This window comes from Chroicocephalus ridibundus, chromosome 10 (genome assembly GCF_963924245.1).
Source record: "Chroicocephalus ridibundus chromosome 10, bChrRid1.1, whole genome shotgun sequence".
NCBI lineage: Eukaryota > Metazoa > Chordata > Aves > Charadriiformes > Laridae > Chroicocephalus > Chroicocephalus ridibundus.
In genome coordinates, this window is record NC_086293.1 from 12,698,899 (window position 1) to 12,717,922 (window position 19,024).

General features: G+C 41.6%; 1 protein-coding gene across 1 annotated transcript in view; it reads left to right on the forward strand.

The window, feature by feature from the left end:
• The first annotated feature begins 470 nt into the window (after window positions 1-470).
• The window catches only part of CNTN3 (contactin 3), a 111,929-nt gene continuing 93,375 nt past the window's right edge, over window positions 471-19,024 (forward strand). The window contains exon 1 of the mRNA XM_063348405.1: window positions 471-610. The gene's annotated coding sequence lies outside the window, so the exon portion shown is untranslated. The remainder of the gene's footprint in view (window positions 611-19,024) is intronic.

Here is a 19,024-nt window from a genome sequence, read left to right on the forward strand (position 1 = left end):
AGCACAGCTATAATAGTGGGATCAGCTCGAGCCAGATTCAATAAAACCTCCATCCGGCTCCTGCACAGAGACCTACGTGAACCTGACTCTTTTCCTGGGCTTCCAGCCCAGAAAGTAGACGGCAGCTTTTATTTAAGCTCTCAGGCGTCAACTCTCTCCGTCCACACGGAGCCGGCCCAGCCTCAGCGGGACGGGGCAGCCCCGGCTCGGCCCTTCCCGCTGCGGCACCGCCTTTTACCCGCTTCTCCCCGCCGACCCGCCCCAGGGGCTTCACACCGCCCAGGGGAAAATCTAGCGGAGCTTCCCTGGCCTCTCTGGGGAGCCACCGCCATCCTTGGCTGGGTTGGGCTCGGCCGGGCCCGGCCCGGCCCAGCCCAGCCCAGCCCAGCCCAGCCGGGCCCGGCGCGGCCCCCGGGCGCTGAGGGAGCGGGTGGGCGGAGAGGAGGCCGGGCCCTGCCCGCCCCGCCCCGCCGCCTGAAGCGCGGCGCTTCGCCGCTCCAGAAGAGGCGCAGGGCGCCGCGGGAGCGGCGGGATTACAGCGGGTGGCTCGGCGGGGACGGGTTGTGGCCAGGCGCGGTTTGCCGGCGAGGAGGATCGGCAGTGGCTTGAGGTAGGGCAACTTCGGGGAACAAAGTTGGGGCTGGGTCCCCTGCCCGGGGGTCGCGGCTGAGGGGAGCGGTGTGGCGGAGGGCTTCCCGCCGCGCCGAGCCCCCCGCGCCCAGCTTCCCCTCAGCCCTCCCGCCCCGGGGCGGCCGCTTGGTGGGAGCCCTAGTTGGCGGCGGAGCCGGGGGGAGCGGGGCTGGTCCTCGGCTGCTGCCGGGGGAAGCGTCTCCGGCTGGGATGGCAGCCGGCATCGGCCGAGGGGCGCGATCGGCCGCGGAGAGGGGTCCCTGCCTGGGCTGGGGTCGGTGCGGTCGGTGCCCCGCTGCCTACAGCACGGTGCGGAAAACAAGGCTCGTCCAGGTAAGGCGCGCTTGGTGCCTGCTCCCGCAAGCGCACCGCTGCGCTCCGCCTGATTGATGTCCGCTAATTGCATTAGCGAGGTACCTCTCCCGCCCGGCTGCGCGGCGCGGAGCCGCTGCCCGGCTTCCAGCCCCTCTCCTGCCCGCTGCCCGGCCGCGCTCCCGGAGCCGGGGGAGTGCCCGGCAGCTGCGCTGGCGCTTGAAAACTGTTGGAAATCTCCAGGTTTGCACGTTTGTTCTCTCCTACACGAAAATTGTTTTAAGCGAATCTGGAGTTACTCAAGTTCTGAAGCTGTGCTTCTCTGGCTTTGCGTTTAATTAAGTGCTAATAATTGTCTCAAATTCAAGAACGTGAGTGTATGAGCTTTTTCTCCCCTCTCTCTGATGTCGGTGGGAATGCTGGCGTGTTGGTTTAAAGAAAAACAAAAAACAACCCACTCCGGTGAAGGCTCTTTGAAAAGCTTTTTCTTTTTTCCTCTGGAATAATGGCTTTGCTCTTTCTGTGCGTCATTTGTTGACCGTTCGATTTCCACTGAATTCTGACAAAACCAGAACTTTCCCAGTAGACATGGCGGGGGGCGGGGGGGAAGATTGAGCTGGATGGGAAGTTTCCGTGGTATCTTTCCTGGTGTAGCTGGCGGTGACATGGCTCGGCACAGCCGATGGCTTTGCTCTCCCTCTGTGCCGGCAGCTCTCTGCCATAGACTCGCCGCAGGTTTGACGTGCTCTGGTGTTCATTCTTTAACTAGCAATTTGCCTTCTCTTTCGGAACTTCTTGGTTTTTATTTCTGATTCATTGGATCTGAGCTGCTGATGTCCCCAGTATCACTATGTGACCTTGCTGGCAATTAAGTATGATGCCTGGCTGTGATTAACCTAAATCCAAGCACCATTTTGTTCTATGTGTCGGAGAGAGATCAGTCCATTTCTGATGTGAAATGATCCAGCAATAGCCTTGGGTGCTAACTGGTTAGTCATGATTACCTTACTGATGACATTGACACACACAAAATCACTAGCATACTGATTTTTAGTTGTCCTTAAAGTGCTTGTTTTACACAAAGGGAAAGAATGTCAATATTTTTATTATGAGTGCAAAAACATAGAAATAAAAATCAAGACCTTATGAAGGACAAGCAAACTCTCCAAACTATTGACTGCGGTATTTTGCAAGAGAAACTTGAACAACAGCTGAAGCTGCATGCCAGGTTTGTTCAGTGATATAATTTTTTAATGTCTATGGAAGTTATGAGCAAACTATTGAAATTAATAATGGAAATGCTAAACTAACTTTCAGGCATTGAGAGTGTATTCCTTCTCCTTGTGGAATTATTCCAGAAAGTTATTTATTATGCAAGAGTTTCCATAATAATCTGGCAGATGAATTTGTGAAAACATTTGAGGAAAATGGTTTAGGGAACATGTATAATTGTTACTAAAAATGCAGCTGACTTGATGTTGGGGCTGCAATTTTAAAGACATGTTGATGCCCTGCGGTTCTTCCCTGTGATGGGAGCTCTCTATCCTGCTACGCAGGCACTTATCAGGGCACTTACAGGCTTTCTAGTATTTTTACTTCTCTATTAATCTTGGCATATCCTTGCACTAGGAATGAAGTACAGGCTTTGAGCTGGAATGTTCGTGTTTCCTGTGTATATAAAGCAGTAGGAGGTGCCGCTCGGGTCCGCGTTTTCAGAGCAGGGGGTCTGCACGTTGGTGCTGGCAATTGGTACAGAATTTTTCCAAAGTTGGTTTTGCAGACAGTCACCCGATGAATGGAACACTGGGTAGGTGTTGCCTAATTAAGCTGCAGTTTTTTACGTTAAGGGATGTAATAATACTAGACTTTTTTGAGAAAGCCTGCGGGATTTGGAGCCGCTGCGGAGCGGTGGCAAGCTCTGGCCCTGCACGTAATTCCTGTAGCTCTGGCAGTCATTCAGTTCCGATGCTGGTGACCTTAGCATCTTACACAGAAATCCATGTGTGTATCTAGTTGGCTGCATGCTTTGCAAATCCCTGGGCTTGCAGATTTACAGATATGTGGGTTATGGACCTGCCAAAACAACTTGTTCTTAAAATTCCTAAAGAGCGGGTCACTGTAGCTACCTAATGATGCTGTGTTTTCATGTTGCTGTCCTTTAATGTTTGTATTGGAGTTTCCCCTGACAAATAAACGTTTCCAACCACTCGTGCAGGGCGGATGGTGTTGAATTGTTGTGTTTTTTTGAGCTGTCTTTCGTTTTCTGCCACATCTTTATATTCTTTGTTATTGTAATGGGAATTTTCTGTAAATAGGTTCAATCTTTTCACTTTTCTTCCTGGAAGAGACTGAGTCTTACAAGTGACTTAAGCCAGTGGTTTTATATGAATGTAAGTGCTTATCAGGGTCTACTTTGGTACTAGAAGACGCTGTTTAACTGCAGGCTGCAAACAAGATTTTTCACTCACTTGGAACAATGAAAGGCAAAGGTTGCGTGATGCTGCTGTCTGTGAGGAGCAACAAGCCTACAGAGAGAGGGAAGTTGTTATTGATGATGAGGAGTGACTATGGCTGGTGGTGAGTATCCCACCTGAGCACAAAACCGACTTCGGATTACTTGAGAAATAAGTACAAGGTGGGGCTTGATTTACTAGAAAATGTAAGGAAAATGAGAAGTCTGTTCATCTGTAAAGTTACTTTTTGTGTGTGCTAGTTTTCATCCTTCTTGGTGCTGACTTTGGCAGCCAGATCTATCTTGTTCTGATTATATATATATATAACCTTCTAGTTCATATTTGGAAACTAGTGATCACTAGATGATAGTCACCTGAGATGCATGCATGCATTGAAGTTGAACAGTACTAAAATTACAAGTGACTTACTCAGGGGACAGCTGTGATGAATGCATTGCTTAAGCTCATGTTGTACGTGGATGATGTCAAGATGGATTAAATGGCAAGATACTTTGAAATCAACTTTTGTTTAAAGAAGTTTAGAGATTTATTTTGGTTTTTCAAGACTGTGCTACAGAAACGGTCTCTGGAAATGGAGGAGGAGAAGACTTGATTTGATGCTCATGCTCTGAAATGATTTCTCTGTTGCTGCTATCCTTACAAAACATATCTGCGGTGACAGTAAGTCCTTCTCCAGGGTTTTTTGGGGGGTGTTGGGTTTTTTTTTTTGGTTGATGTTCCCACCCACACCCCCCTCCCCATCCTTTTCAGCTCTACAACTTAAATTTCCCTCAGAGGCAGCCTCTTCCAGCCAAAACAGGGAAAGATCAGTCAGTGATTATCCCAATTAAAAGCAATTAAAATGCAGAAACATGAAGTTGATAGAGCTGCAGTCTTCCCTTATGCTAACATCTCCACCTTTGATTTAGTGAAGCTATTTAAGAGTCATAGCCCTAATGTCTCAATCTAGATTTGAATATCCATGTTTTATAGCATGTGGTGTAGGAGAGCATTAGAGGAAAAAATTAAAGAATCATCAGTGATACCTTGTAATGTGCCATAACATAGGGAACAATTAGGTAAAGGCTGCAGGTTCGCATAAACTGAGAAGTACTTCCCTGTTTACAGGTGCTCAAAAGGCCACATTGTTCTCCCCTCCATTGAAACAGATGAAAACCAGATCAAAGTTGATGGCCTTTTAAACTGAAGTGTATCCAGCAGTGTACTGTTTGGGTAACAAAAATGGGAGCGGGGAAAAAAAAACAAACCCAAAACCCTTGACTGCAGTCAATTTAAATTACTATACATAGATGTTTGGGGCTTTTTTTTAGCGTGCTGTTTAATACAAAGAAAAGAGGAGCTAATATAGAATGAAGGGAAGTAACAGTTCAGAAAAATCTTATGGATTCTTGGTGTTTGGGTTTTTTTTTTAGTGTGCTGTTTAATGCAAAGAAAAGAGGAGCTAATATAGAATGAAGGGAAGTAGCAGGAGTTCAGAAAAATCTTATGGATTCTTAGTCTTGTTCTTGATTGAATGAAGAAAGAAGGTGGTGGCAGGTGGTGAAATAATGCAGATAGTTGGTCTTATTTTGTGTCAAGCTGAAATATTTGTGTTGACTTTTGTTCTGAGAAAAGATCAATTAAAATACAGCTCATGATGTATATAGCATTGGCTTTATTTGAAAGAGCAGTTAGTTTTATACTCTTTTAAAGTTTAACTTTTCAAATATATTGAAGTATAGTGTTATTCCTTAAAAATCAATGATACTTTCATTTTGCATAGCTGATTCGGAATTTTTTTCCGAACTATAACTTTTAAGTATATTTCTCTTGGAAAAATATATGTGCTGATCAATGTAAAGAATAATTAACTGGCAAAGTTGCTACATTTCCAGCTGAGCGGAAGAGCTGTCAGAGCTACTGAAGCTATGATCAACCCTGAAAAATCATGTCTGCAGCCTACTTGCGCTCTCCTGGAGAAACTTGCATAGTGAGAACGGATGGTATTTGAAACCAGGACATGTATTTTAGTATTTTGTTAATCCTGATTGCACACAGGAGAAACTTTGCCTGTGTTCGCAGTGTTTGACTGTGAATCATGAAGCATTTAAAATACATACTGCAAAGCTACCTATATGGTATGCCCACAGAAAATGAGATGCAGCAACATGGGCTGTAAAAGACTTGAGCAGAGATGATGAGACTTGCCTGGGAGGTTCTTATTGATCGGTCAGTTATTGGGTGCTGAAAAATACAGGAATAAATTTTTTTCCATGGGAGAGTTGTATTGTGAACTCACACCCTAGTGCACCCAACTCAGGCAAGTATTTTTTTGAACTTGTTTGCTCTGAGGTACTCACAGTGATAGGTTAGAGTTGTTGGGTTTTTTTTTTTTCTTTAAATATTGTAAATAAGCAAGTTTTTGTCAGAGACACTAATTCCAGACAGTCAGGCTGACGTTTATGGTTATGAAGAGCATACTTTTGAAATTTAACAGTTGGCTGTTGTGTCTTTTTTTTTTTTTTTTTTCCTGAGCTGTTATCTACTTTATTTCTTGTGTCTGGAAGTCTTGCTGTTGAACCTAAACACTGAAGGAAAAAAAAAAAAAAACCAAAAGACAGCACACCCAAAATCAAAAAACCAACCAACCAAAAAAAAAAGGCTCGTTCTTTCTGGTGTTCTGCTGTGATGGGCAGAGGGCAGGCTTGAGGGTCTCTGTAATACAGTGTATATTATTCAAATTTCTGACCTGCAGTTTGAAGGGAAAAACACATACTCTGATGACAAGGACTTAATAAGTGTGAGCATGAAGGAGCTTAGAAAATCTTAGGGCAAGTGAAATCTGCCTTACAAGACAGTGCCCCCAACCTCCCTGTCACCCTGGGGGCCCATGTGCTGCTGGTACATTGCAATTCCAACAGCTGAGGATGAGCAAGGCTCTTATGCTGCACCTCTACCCAGGTGTGTGTCTGGTGGTGGCAGGTGTCTCTCTGCTATTCTGATTGCAGCTCATTTGCAGCAAAAGTCTAGAATGATTAAACTGGTCCAGCTGTTACAAATTAGTTCCTCCATACTATGTTTAAATGAAGAAAATGAAATAAAGCAATTTTTTTTACCATACTAAGCCACCTGTGTAGCCTTGTGCTGAGGAGGCTGTGGAGTGGAGACATGTTCTGCTCGAGTGAGGTCTGGTGGACACAGCGCGAGAAGCAGCAGAGACATTGGGTATGGGCAGGTTTTGTATCATATTACTATAGATCTATTCCTATGTGCTGTTTCTTTGGTTTTGAGATGTACAGCTGAGGAAAGACACACTTGTACATTCAATTACAATGGGAAAGTGAGAAATCTTGAATTTTACTGTAGTTTTAAAATTTTGAGCTTCACTGAAAATTTATGGTTAAATACAGATTACTTTGCTACCTGCATTTTAATCCAAGCAGTAATGGGCCACCCTGGTGTTAATTGTTTTAAAAAATGTTCTCCCTATTCCTGTTTTTTGTGTATTGACTTATTTTTTTTTGGTTTTTTGTTTGTTTTTTTTTTTTTAAAATCATACTGTAGCGCTGCTGAAATAACAGTGCCATGTTTGTAATTTGGGGAGTGTGTTTCAGCTCAATAGGCCTTGACAATTCTGAAGAGTGTTATCGCTCAACATATTTAGGTCTTTTATGAAATTTAAAATGTAATAAATTACAGCAGTTTGTAGCTGTAAACCTCTCTTTAGAGTAAATTGGTGGGGAATATCAACTGGTTTTCCACAATCTGACTTAATGTAAAGCATGGCCAGCATCCCTTTTGCTTGTACTGAGGTCAGGGCAATCATTTTCAGTGTACTGCGCTACTTGACTACATAAGGAGCAATCCTGTCTAATCCAGTCCAGAGCGGGTCAGCAAATGATAAATTTTGTTTAGCTTGCAAGCATACTGATTTTCACAGTTCATTTACAGAAGAATCGTGTATCTCTGCATTTGAAGATGCTCCATTTGTTGAAGTCAGTGTCTCTTAGCATTCCCAGTGAAATGTGTGAGATGAAAAATACTGTTTTAATGGCATATTATTGTGGAGATGTTTGTACATGGAGAAACTGGTAAACCAGACTCATATGGTTGATGCAGAAGCCATAATTTACTTTTCCTGATTATAATCAAATGTTTTGATTTCATCCTGGTTTCTGAAGGCTTATTGCAGTCACGTGGATGTGTGTCTGTCCTGCTGGTCAAGACAGTCTGTTTCTAAAACTAGGAACAGGGTATTTTTTTTGCTATTACCCAACCACTTACTGGTGCCCTCACTGAGAGGGAAGGACAAGCATCAGGGTGACCCTGACATAGGTAGTAACTCTTGGTGGTCCTGATCTTGTAGGTGCAGGACAGTAAGACTCTCCTGGGTGGTGGGACTGTGTTGGTAGAGCATAGATTTGCAGGATTACATGCAGTTTTTACATCAAAACTTCATGACTAAAATGTCAGCATTTACTGTGATGATTTTTTTTCCCCTCTATTTAAATGGTAACTTTTTTGGTGCTTGCTGCTCCAAGTGTAGTGGAGGTCGTTGTGTGTGCAAAGTTGAGGTTATGAGTGGGAGGAAAGCTCTCTTCAGCATCCTGGGTTATTTAACATCTCAGCCAAGCGTGTTGATGTAGGTTGTAAATGACAATAAAAAGAAAAGGCTGTATATGCAAGTATGTTTTCCTAGGGTAATTTATAAAGCAGAGGATAGGTTGATAACATTTCTGCTAGGTCACTGCTTGACCACCAGTACTTCTTTCCCACTGAAGTGCGTTATGCTCTGGGAACATGCTCCTGGACAATTAAATAATAGTAAAATATTTGTTGCATTCTTTAAAAATAAATGCTCTAAAGAAACCTAGCACAGTGATTGAGAGCTATTAGCATATGTACCATCACATATGTGCATGCACTTTGAGTCCTTCCCTTCCATTATTAAGATCAGTAGAATTCACTTTATGTTCTTGCCCATAGTATTTCAAGTCTGAGCATCCAAATGCTGTGGAAAATAGTGGTGAACGTTAACTCAGTCCTTCAGAAGTGTTATGGAAAAACTCATTTATCTGTCAGGTTATTCTGTTGAGTTTTATGTCTGTGGTTAAATATTTTGTTGAAGGAAATGGTATTGTTCATTGCAATGACAGCCCAGAGGGTGTCTTTTAATAATTCAAAATAATTGCTGCAATCGATATACAATTTAAAAACAGCAGGATTTATAAATGTAATGGTATGAGTAGTGTAGGATAGTGATTATATATGTAATTATTGCATATTATTGAAATACTGCAGGTTTGAAGGTGGGATTTTCCTGGCATATCCATAGTTATGTAAGAGCACTGTGTTAAGTAAGGATCTTCCCTAACTTCTGTTGGTAGCAGTTGTCTCCTTGACCATGTGTTTCTTTCTGGAAGCTTACGGTTAGCTGGTGAGGAGGATTTCTCTGGGCAGTGATGTAGTTCGAGCCCTGGAGTGGATGTGCAGCAGTGATGCCAGGAGGAAAGCTCACTTCTGCAGGTGGGGCAGGATCTTGGGGCTGTAACAGGAGCACCTCTCTCTTGCTGTAAAGCAATTAAATAACACTGTAAAGTTTCTTATTGTTGCTTACCTAGCAGAAAACAGGGCTTTCTTAAAACAGTCTCATTAAAGAGGACAGTACTATGCTAACAGTTAGCATTTCTTGAGGTGATGGAAAAGGACTTTGTTCCAACAACGCTTTGGCTGTTAAGTCCTTCCATCCACTCTTTTCCATGCCATCTTCTCTAAAATTTGGTCCCTTTGAATACTCAAGCAGGTGATAGTTGCAGAGAAACCAGAAGTGTATTAAAAGGAACAGCTGGTGTTCTTCATTTCTTCTCCTGCTGCCAACCATGGCTGGTGAGAAGGGCGAATCAAGGGCATGGTCACAGAAGGGAGGCTGTTCCCATGAAGGCTGCCCTTCATCGCAACCTTTCGACTGCCCTGAACATCCAGAATGATGTAAAAAGAACCTGTTGCCAGTCCAGCATGGTGGTGGGATGCCCCATTTCAAGCAGTGTGCTCAAATCTGCTTGTGAGGAACTGAGAGTGGAGGGAAGGAGCAGAGCTGAGTTCAGGCTGGAATCAGCCTTTTAATCTTTATGGCGTGGGTTGGACTTTTTTGTTGTTGTGGCTCTTAAATTTATTTTTTTTCTTACAACGAAGTATATGCCTGAATAATTTGTAGGCCACTGTTCCCATTTTGAATTACAAGGGCACATTATTATAAATACTTGCCCTTGAAACATATGTGAACTTATTAAGCACTAATAATTTCTCTGTCACGTTGATCTGCACTGAATTTAGGTTTCACTTCATTGGTCCTTGCAGTGGAATTGTTAATGATATCAGTTGTTTCCTTTTAACCTTGAGATTTAAGAATATATTCCCTTAGAGTTATTAAAAGGCAATTGAAAACATTTGCATTGAAAACATTTGTGCTACATCACAGGGGGATATATTTAAACATTGATTGATTGAAGTTACAACAAGAGAGTAGCCTTGCTGCTTTTGAAAGTCACCTGTTAAGTAAGCCCTGGTTTTGAGCATTGGTACTGGCTTCTGGACCATTCATGTCTGCATCTGGCTTTTTAGGAAAACTCCTAATGTTTTTGTACATGAATTGGCGTTTGTTGTACACTAGGGCTGGCTCCAACTTTTTCCTTTCCATCTGTCCTGGTTTTTCCTTGTGTTGACTAAATACATGGAGTGTGTTTTTTGACTGTACAGATAAATGTATGAAAATGAGTATGTGCTTTGGGCAGTCTAGGTGGAAAGGATTGGTTTTGTAACTTCTCTCCTCTCTTTTGTATGAGGGTGCATTTAAGTATGTAAATCAAATCATCTGTTAGCATAATGGCTTGTAAAGAGTAATGGATGTAATTTATTCAGGGTTTCTAAGTGCTTTCCTGTAACTGTCTTTCTGATGAAGCTGAAGCCACGAGATGCAGGGAATTGAAGCTTTCTCCAAGACCACAGATCAAGCCAGTATGTGAATATTAATATCAGACTATCTTTTACTTTCTTTCCTGTGCCTGGATCTTATGAACTGGACACTGTATGTAGTGGTTTAAATCGATGGCACACATTGCTGAACAATACCTCCAGAAGGTTCAGTGGAAGCCTCACTCAAGGCTGTTAGTAGTAAGTTGATCAACTTACAGCAGAGGAAGGGGAATCAGCAGCTGAGTTAAAAGGCAGACTCCTAACTTGATTTATTTTATGTTTGTTCTCCCATTTGTGAGCAGAAATACCTTGACTTAGTAACTGATGTGTGGATTAACTGATAGATAAAAGGTTACATTTTATAGAAGCTCTGCTAAAAATCTTGCAGAATATGATCTGTGTGCTTGATTGTGGTGTTCTTTGCGTTTTCTTCTGTGGTCAACATCTTTTTAGTTTATGGAATTGGAAAACTCTAGAAGGTAAAGGTAATGACTCAGATATTTTGGGATCTTGAGGGAGACAATTTCTAAAGTATCCCAGTCCAGCACTTCAGGTAGCTATATGTATTGAATGGAGAGGATGAGTGCCTACTGCCCTAAGTTTGGGGTATGATTGGGATAATATTTGCTACTCCCTAAAAATGAGATCCTGAATACTAAGTTGAGTGTAACTACTGGAGTGGGAGTGAGCACTAGTGAATGGAAATGGGGGAGAAATCTGTGTCGCTGTGTTTATGGATGAAATGAATGCTTAAAAAGATGATGCAAATGAGCAAATATGAAGAACTAAATACTTGGAATCGCTTTAAACACCGAGCACTGAAATATGCAGAAATGTTGGCGATGTGCAGATTGGCTGTATAGGGTTGGTAAATGTTTATCCTGTGGTCTGTGTAATCCTACTTATGGCAGATTACTTCAAACACATTAAGATCTCCTACAATGATGACTGAATTTTTAACCCTTTTAAAAGAACTTGCATGTAGCTCACAAACGTTGCAAAGAGCTGTTTGAGTTGTTACTTCATCTCTGCAGATGAGGAGACGTGGAGGGGTGAAGGAAGGTGCTGGTCATCAGTGGTGTAGTCAGGGGTGTTGTAAATTCCTGAGGGTTCACTGCAACTTGTTGCCCACCCTGCTTCCCAGGGGAAAATGGTGTGTTAGTTAGTCTCATGACTATGAGTCTGTATCTGTAGGTGGAACAGGGACTGCTGCAGCACTTCAGTTTAGTGCCAACTCTTTTCTACCCTTTTTTCCCAAGAGCCTCTTATCTTCTGGCGAGACACCTCTAGTCAGCCAGCAGGACACCCAGGCTTCCCCATGGATGGAGGAGGAGCTGAGGAGGGTGGCCAGGAGAAGCTCTCCTCTGATGATGAGGTACGACACGATACGATACTGAGCCTCTCTGCTGAACCATCTGCTGGGATTTTTCTTTCTTTCCTTTTTTTTTTTTTTAATGAAGCCTGAGAACATTAAAATGGAGAAGCGTTTGATTCTTCACTTAAAGTGAATTGATTTCTTTGTTTTATCTGTTCTTTAACCTGATTTAAAACAGACAAACTAAAACAACTTTAACAGGGGAGAGGTTTTATGTTTATCAGCCATATGGTATACTGGCTTTTTAATGTATCAGTTTTTAGCTCTCGCATTTTATCGTTAGGATTTTTCTTACCTCTTTTTCCATTAAATTCTGAAGGAAGCTGCCAAGGTCAGGAGGTTGCAGATGACAGTGCCATATTAAAAAGGGGAGGGGTAAGAGTTTACAGTAGAAATGAGAATTCTATCTAAAAATTTGCAAAACTCGTTAGTTGAGGCTGAGTGGTGGTGGAAAATAAGCATTGCCACATGTGTTTTGGAGTTTTTTCCCACTTCCAAGCGATGCACAAGAAATAAGTTTTTAAGTCTCCTGTATGTGCAGTCAGTGGTTTATAGGATAAAAAACAAAGCTAAAGCTTGCAGAAGAGGAGGAGGGTAAACAAAACTCATTTAGCAACCAGGAAAGAAGGAAATGTGGTTAAGAATAGAGGTAATTTAAATGAGTTGTTTAATCCCTTCTAGGTTTGAAAGATTTCTGGGATAATGAGTAAAAAGTTAGAGGTGCCTAAGTGACTTAGCTGTCTCCAAGCTATAATCCTTAAGTTCAGGGAGACATACAGAGGATCAAGTCACCTATCCCCCTAATAATGCCTTAATTTAGCCTGCATCAGCTCTTTGCCTTTGTTCATTGCAGGTCTGACAAATGGCTGTGCTGGCATCACCTAAGGAGTGAATAAGTAGGTGATGGTGTAGGCTAAATTAGCATTGCTCCTGAAAAAGCATCTGTGTAGCTCAACCCTCAAATTTTAAAGTGATCAATTCTGTTTGAGGGGAAAACCAGAACTCTAGTTCCTCAGGTTTGTAGTCCTTCATGTGAGGTCTCCAGCTGCGCAGTCCCTAGCGTCTGTTGGAGCATTTAAGCATATGCTTTTAGCAACACACAGTCCTTCAGATAAAGATTTATTGATTCTACAGAGATGTTCAAGTTATTCATTAGGTTTGTGGGCACATCATTAGTGGCATACGAAAAGCCTCTATTTGTATACTGAACTCCTTCCACCAGCAAAAAATACACGTTTTTGTTGTTGTGGACTAAAAATCTTATTGTTAGGGTTGGGTCCGATGACAGTTTAGGTGGGCCTGTACTTGGACCAGTGCTGGAGCCTACAGAAGTTGTGGAGCCCGGTGCCATGGCACACAGCCCTGATGAGTTCTGTTGCTGTCATCACCCAGCTGCAATGGAAGTGCACTTAAATGTCTTTTTCTTCTTGACAAGTTAAAGGGTAGCAGCTGCTCATGTGTGAAGCTTCTCCCATTGTTGGACATTTATTTGTTTGTCTATTTTCTATTCTTGACTGAGCAAGAGTTAGCTTTTGTCCCAGAAGTAGCTAAATTAATGTAAACCGGACTTATTTTCCTCTTCTCCCTCCCTGCTTCTGAGGGTCTGCCTTCTCATGTAGCATTGTTCCTCTTGTTGCTTGTCTCGCTTATTTCCTGTTCTAAAAATTCTGTGGACATCATAGGGGAAAAAGGCAATGAAGCCTTACAGAGAACTGGCAAACGATTTGTGGAATCAAATACAATTACTGAAGTAGTTGCATATATACGGTAGTCTTCCTTTTGTATGTTTAGCTTAATCTGTTTATAGATCTTGCAGTTTATCAATTTCTCACCATAATTGTTGTAACTATTGGACTTTGAATCTCATGTTGACTATCTTTGCTATTGTATTGCCAAAGAAAATAAGAATCTGTATGGCTCTGGTAAAGAGCTATATTTCTAATGCTTTAAAAGCTGTAGTTTAGTCAGTCTACTTGAGCATCCTTTTTCCTTGATCAGCTGAAGATGCAAACAGAAGTGCTGTTATGTCTAACCATGCTATTCTTCTGTGACTGTTACATGCAAGAACAAGTAGGGTTTTCTCCCCTCTTCTCCTTTGGAGAATAATAAAAGATTGTGGGTTTTGCTTGGCATTTTGTTTTGTATTAGGTTCTTCCTGGACACAAAACTGTGGCTCGCACACTGAAATCCATATACTAGAAAGTTCCAATACTTCATCAGGTGCACCTGCAGACCAAAAAGCCCTTCTGCACATCTGTCCTTCTACAAAACAGCTGAAAAAGTGAATCTGCATCAAGAAACACACCATCTTCTTCAAAAGCACAGCCCCAAGGAGACCCTGGTTGGACAAGCGAGTGGTCCCAGCCTCTCTGAGAACTGGCTCCTGTGCATTTGCCATAGTGAGTGCCATGCCCTGACCCGGTGTTTGACACTGCTGTTGTGCTTCCTCTGGAAGTGGCAATGGCGGCCGTTGGTGAGTCTCCATAAGGCACTGGGATCCAGAAAAGGATCATGGACTCTTCTCAGCTTTTCCTATGTTTTCTTCAGCAACTTTGAAGAGGAGTGTAGTGTCTCTTTCATGTTCATTATTTATTCAAGTCCCAGCTTTGATGCAGCTTAATCAAGACTTGTTGTAAGATACTAAAGTTTTGATCTTGTCCCTGTCCCAAGAATATTCCTGACTAGATCCATTGTAGGTTGATTGGTTTCTTTTCAGATGAAACATCCTAACAACTTATTCTAAGTCTGTTTTCTGACTAGAATAACTGCAGTACTTTTACTCATTTCTACAAGTATTTCCAGATGATTGCAAAGCAGCTTCTTCGTAGTCAGGCTCCACTTAGAAACTCTGAAACAATCTCTTGCTCGTACTGCCAAAGCTCAGAAGCTGGGCTTAGTGTGCAGATGTCCCATGTCATGCAAGTGAAACATCTAGGAAAACAAGTATGGCACTTGTCTCCTCTACTAAACTGTACCCAGCTCTTAGTGGGTGGGTGGTTTTTTTGAGGGAGGTTGGGGTTTTTTGGCTTCTTGCATTGGTAAGAGGGCAGAATGACAGTACTCGAGAGGCATCTGTCCCAAGTGTAACTTAACTTGAAAACTGTTTTGATCTCACTTGCTGAATGTACTCCAGAATTATGAAAGTTGCATAAGCTCCTTATCTGAAGTTAAGCAGCTTAAGGAAGTTGCAAAGCTCCCCCGCCTCGTGCTTCCTGCTGTTGAGCTATTTTAACATACAATCTTCTCTTCCCCCAGCATCTCAACATCCTAATGTTACAGATTTCGATAAGTTGCAGAGTTAACTGCTCATGCCTGTATGTTATCCTGAAAGAACAAAAAGCTCCCAGACCTTTCACATAGTTGTGATTAAAAAAAAATAAAATAAAATAAATCAGTAAAACATGTGAAACTGTTAGAAAACAGCAGTAAGGTTTGATGAGATTAAACCTGAAGTTTTCTCCAGTCTGCTTTCGTTCTGAGATAGTCTCAATTCCTTAATGCAGAGTAGGCATGAGTTCTGGTCTGAGTCATTTGATCCCTTTAACTCCTCATCAGGTATCTGCTGCCTTTCTGGGAACCTTGTATCCTGTCATGGTAGAAGTTTCCAGCTGCTTCCTGAAGCTTTCTATGCTATACTGTGAAAAGAATTGCATGTATATATCGCTAATAACATAGACATATTTTCCCTTTTGTGTCCAAGGATGCTCCCTTTCCAACAGGTAACAGTCTACAGTGACATTTATAAGAGAACTAGGCTTGGAATTTGTAGTTGATGCATACAACGTTGTCTGAAGGGGAAAATCACGTGTTTTCTCTGCAGGTATTTTGGCAAAATAAGCAGAAGAAAATAATCTCTGTTATCCTTATGACCCTTTACAATACTGTAACGAAGGGAATCTTGTCCCATACTTTGTTTCCCTGCAGCACAGAGGGAAGAATCAGCATTTCTGCTGTATTTTCAGAAAAATTTAAAGTGCATCAGTCTGGGGAATAAGCACTGCAGACAGTAAGTGTCTGCAATTCTAATTTAAATTTCCTTGAATTCTAGGATTCGTAAGGATCCACGTTTCTCCTTTCTGAAAGACTCAGCTACTTGTCCAATAAGCTTAATTAAGGTGGTAATGAACATATCATTCTCGGATTAATTTATCCCTATGCTTCCTGGGAAGTAGTATTACAGAGTGATTTGAACTAGCTAAATGGCACACGTGAAGAGAAGTTGTCTGAAGTACAAACAGGTATTGCAGCAGAGAGCTGATTTTTTTTTTTAATTTGCACAAAAGGAATGCTAATATTGCAGTGATGTAACACATACTTACACTGCATGTAAAATTTAACCCGTAATGTACTAATGTATATATGATAAGTTATTCTGAACTGAGGGATAGGAAAAAGTGCTCGTGTGTATTTTTCTTGCCTTTTTATCCCTAACCAGGTCAGGTTTTGCTTTGGCTGCAGAAATAACTGTGAATTTCTGCCCAGTTATCTTAGACTCACCTTTTGCCGTCACTCACTATTGAAGTCTTGGAGTTACCATGCGAAGTCACAGCCAGTATTTGGGTGGATGTTTGGCACAAATGGCCAACCCTGGTTACCTGGAGGAGGGTGCGAAAAGCCTGATGTGGTCTGAGCCTCTGCGCAGGCGGTTCTTCCCCCTGTCTCCAGCAGGTACAAACTGTGTCCTGCAGCACTGGCTCCAGTCCCTGTTTATTTTACAAATGCCGGCAACTATAATTCTGGGCACGCTTGTTATTTGTGTTATTTATCTGGTTCCTTTGCAAATCCTCCTGAGTCCTTGGTGATGTATTATTCTCATACATTCCACAAGTTTTCTCTGCATTATGTGGAGGATTTCTAAAAAAAAAAAAAAAAAAAAAAAAAAAAAAACCAACCAACCAAACAAAAAAATCCACAAAAACCACAACCCTTCTCTGTTTCACTGGGAATTTTGCATACCTTAGACTTTTCTAACTAAAAGATGCTGGTATTTCTAGAAAGAAAATCCCAGCAAGGTTTTATCATCAATTGACACACTTCTGTTATGGTATTCTTCCTTTCCACTAAGTCAAATATATGTAGATCCAATTAATGTTACAGGAATGTGAAAGAAGTCTTGAAAGCCCCCTCTAACATTAGGCTTTGAAAAAAAAAAAAAAAAAAATCCTGCTTCCTGGAGTCTTTGTGTCGTCAGGTGAATTTAATGGTCTTGTTAGTCAAAAAAGGCACCAAAACTCTTTGTAGCATTAAAATTACTTTTTATGACTTAAACACATGCATTGTAGGCACAGCTTCAAGTACTCCTGTATGAGGTATTTTGTAGATGAGTTTATTCTATGTGGTTTTGCTTTAATACCACTTAAAGCCAGGCATACGGTGTTGTTTAAGGCTCTGTTTCAGCATAAGCTCTGATTTTCACCTTCCCTCTCCTGTACAATGAACGATGCAGAGCTGTCAAATATTTTAGTAATTGCAGCATCTTTCATGCTGTATGTCATAGATCTGACTATTCAAATTTTGTATTCAACTTAGACCAACTTCTCCCTGTGAGGAAGAGTAAGAACCCATCTAATACATGTGTTGAGACACACATGTGCCCATTCTTCATAGATGATCTTTCCTCTTGATGAGGGTAACTCCAGAAAAATGTGCTATAGCACAGGAAAATACAAACCCAATGACAGATTGAAGTTGTGTAGCATGTCTCTACTGTTCATAAAGGGTTTCTGTTGTCTTCTGGCCTCTTCCTTTCTTTCCTGGCTCCAAACACAGGTATGTTGTTAAACTATATAAACAGTTTCCACTCAGTGTTTTAAAGAAAAGGTGGTAGTGAATCTTGCTAAAGGCAGGAAAGCAGCTCAGCTGCTTGTAGCCCACTGCCAAAGGGCTGAGGTTTCTGGTTCAGTGTGTTTATTGGTTCTTAAAGAATTATGAATTTACTTAGTTTGAGGTCACTTCTGGAAAAGTGCTTTGTCTTGGTCTGCAGTACATGATTAATAGTGAGAACAACGCCAAGTGCATTAAGACATGAAGTGAACCTTGGAGGTCCAAAGAAAAACAGCATCTTCTGGGGTCTGGAGCTTGTTGCTACTTTCCTGTTAGACATGGCGGAAAAGAATTTTTCTTCTCTAAAGAAAAGGTAAAGTTTTATGTGGGCAGTAGAGCTTTTCTGTTAGCTCCAAGTGTAGGTTGTCTGAATCTGTATTTCAAACCTGCTTTGGCGCTATGAATGACTTCAGAACAAGATTATTATTAGGATGAAATAAAACTCCTGGACCTCAAAAATTGAATGTGGGCTTCTATGCATAAGCTGCCTATGCCTCCCTGCCATAAGCTCCATGAGCTCTCTCTGTAGGGCTCTTCTGCAGGATTGTTTCTGGTCAGGGCATTCTGTATCAAGGTACTCTTAATACTTTACAGACCAATTAACCTCCCTCCCCATCTTCTTTTCCTTCCGTGGTTTTCAAACCTCTGGCAGACAGAGATTTCCTAATTGGAATTTAGTTCCTAAGTCAAGAAATTGACTTTTCAGTACTTTAGATGTTCCTAGGTTCATAACCACTGGATGTTATCTCAATGTAGCTCTCTGTTCCTTCCAGTTTTGTTGGTTTTATTTGGTTATGTTTTGTGCTTTTTTTTCTTTTTTAAAGCAAAGCTATCGAAATTACTCAGCAAAGCCAATGTCTTTATCACATCTAACCTTCTACTGATATTTAAAGAGATCTTGATAAGTAATTTAAACACTGCTTTTTGTCAAGACCGTTTTTTTTTTTTTCTTAGCCTGAAAGTAAGGCCTCATTATGTGAGAAGGATAAAAGGTGTTTCACAGTTGTTTGGTTAACAAGTCTAGTACTTACTTAACTGCTTTTTGTGGCCATGGATCAACAGCGGTTGTATACATTAATCTTGGGATAGACCCTGATATTCCTCTTTTAGTATCAATGGAAGTATCAGTTGAAATTGAACCTCTAGTATTCTGCTTTTTTCAAACTATGGTCTTATGTTGAGATTTAGTTTCCTGGCTGGAGACATGAGTAACAAGGATATCCAAATAATAATAATTATAATCTCTAAATTACGCAAAACAGAGATTACCTGCTGTCATTTCAATGTTCCTTGTGTTTTCTCCTTCTTCCCCTTTACGTTCCATCGTAGGGGTCTGGGTACTGTCCTTTTCGGCGGTGAGTTAATGAAGCAAGTGTGTATCTAAACGAATGCTGGAATTCATTTTGCAGTAATGAAGTGGAGCAAGGGTGTGTGGGGGACAAAACGGAGAAAATGAGGA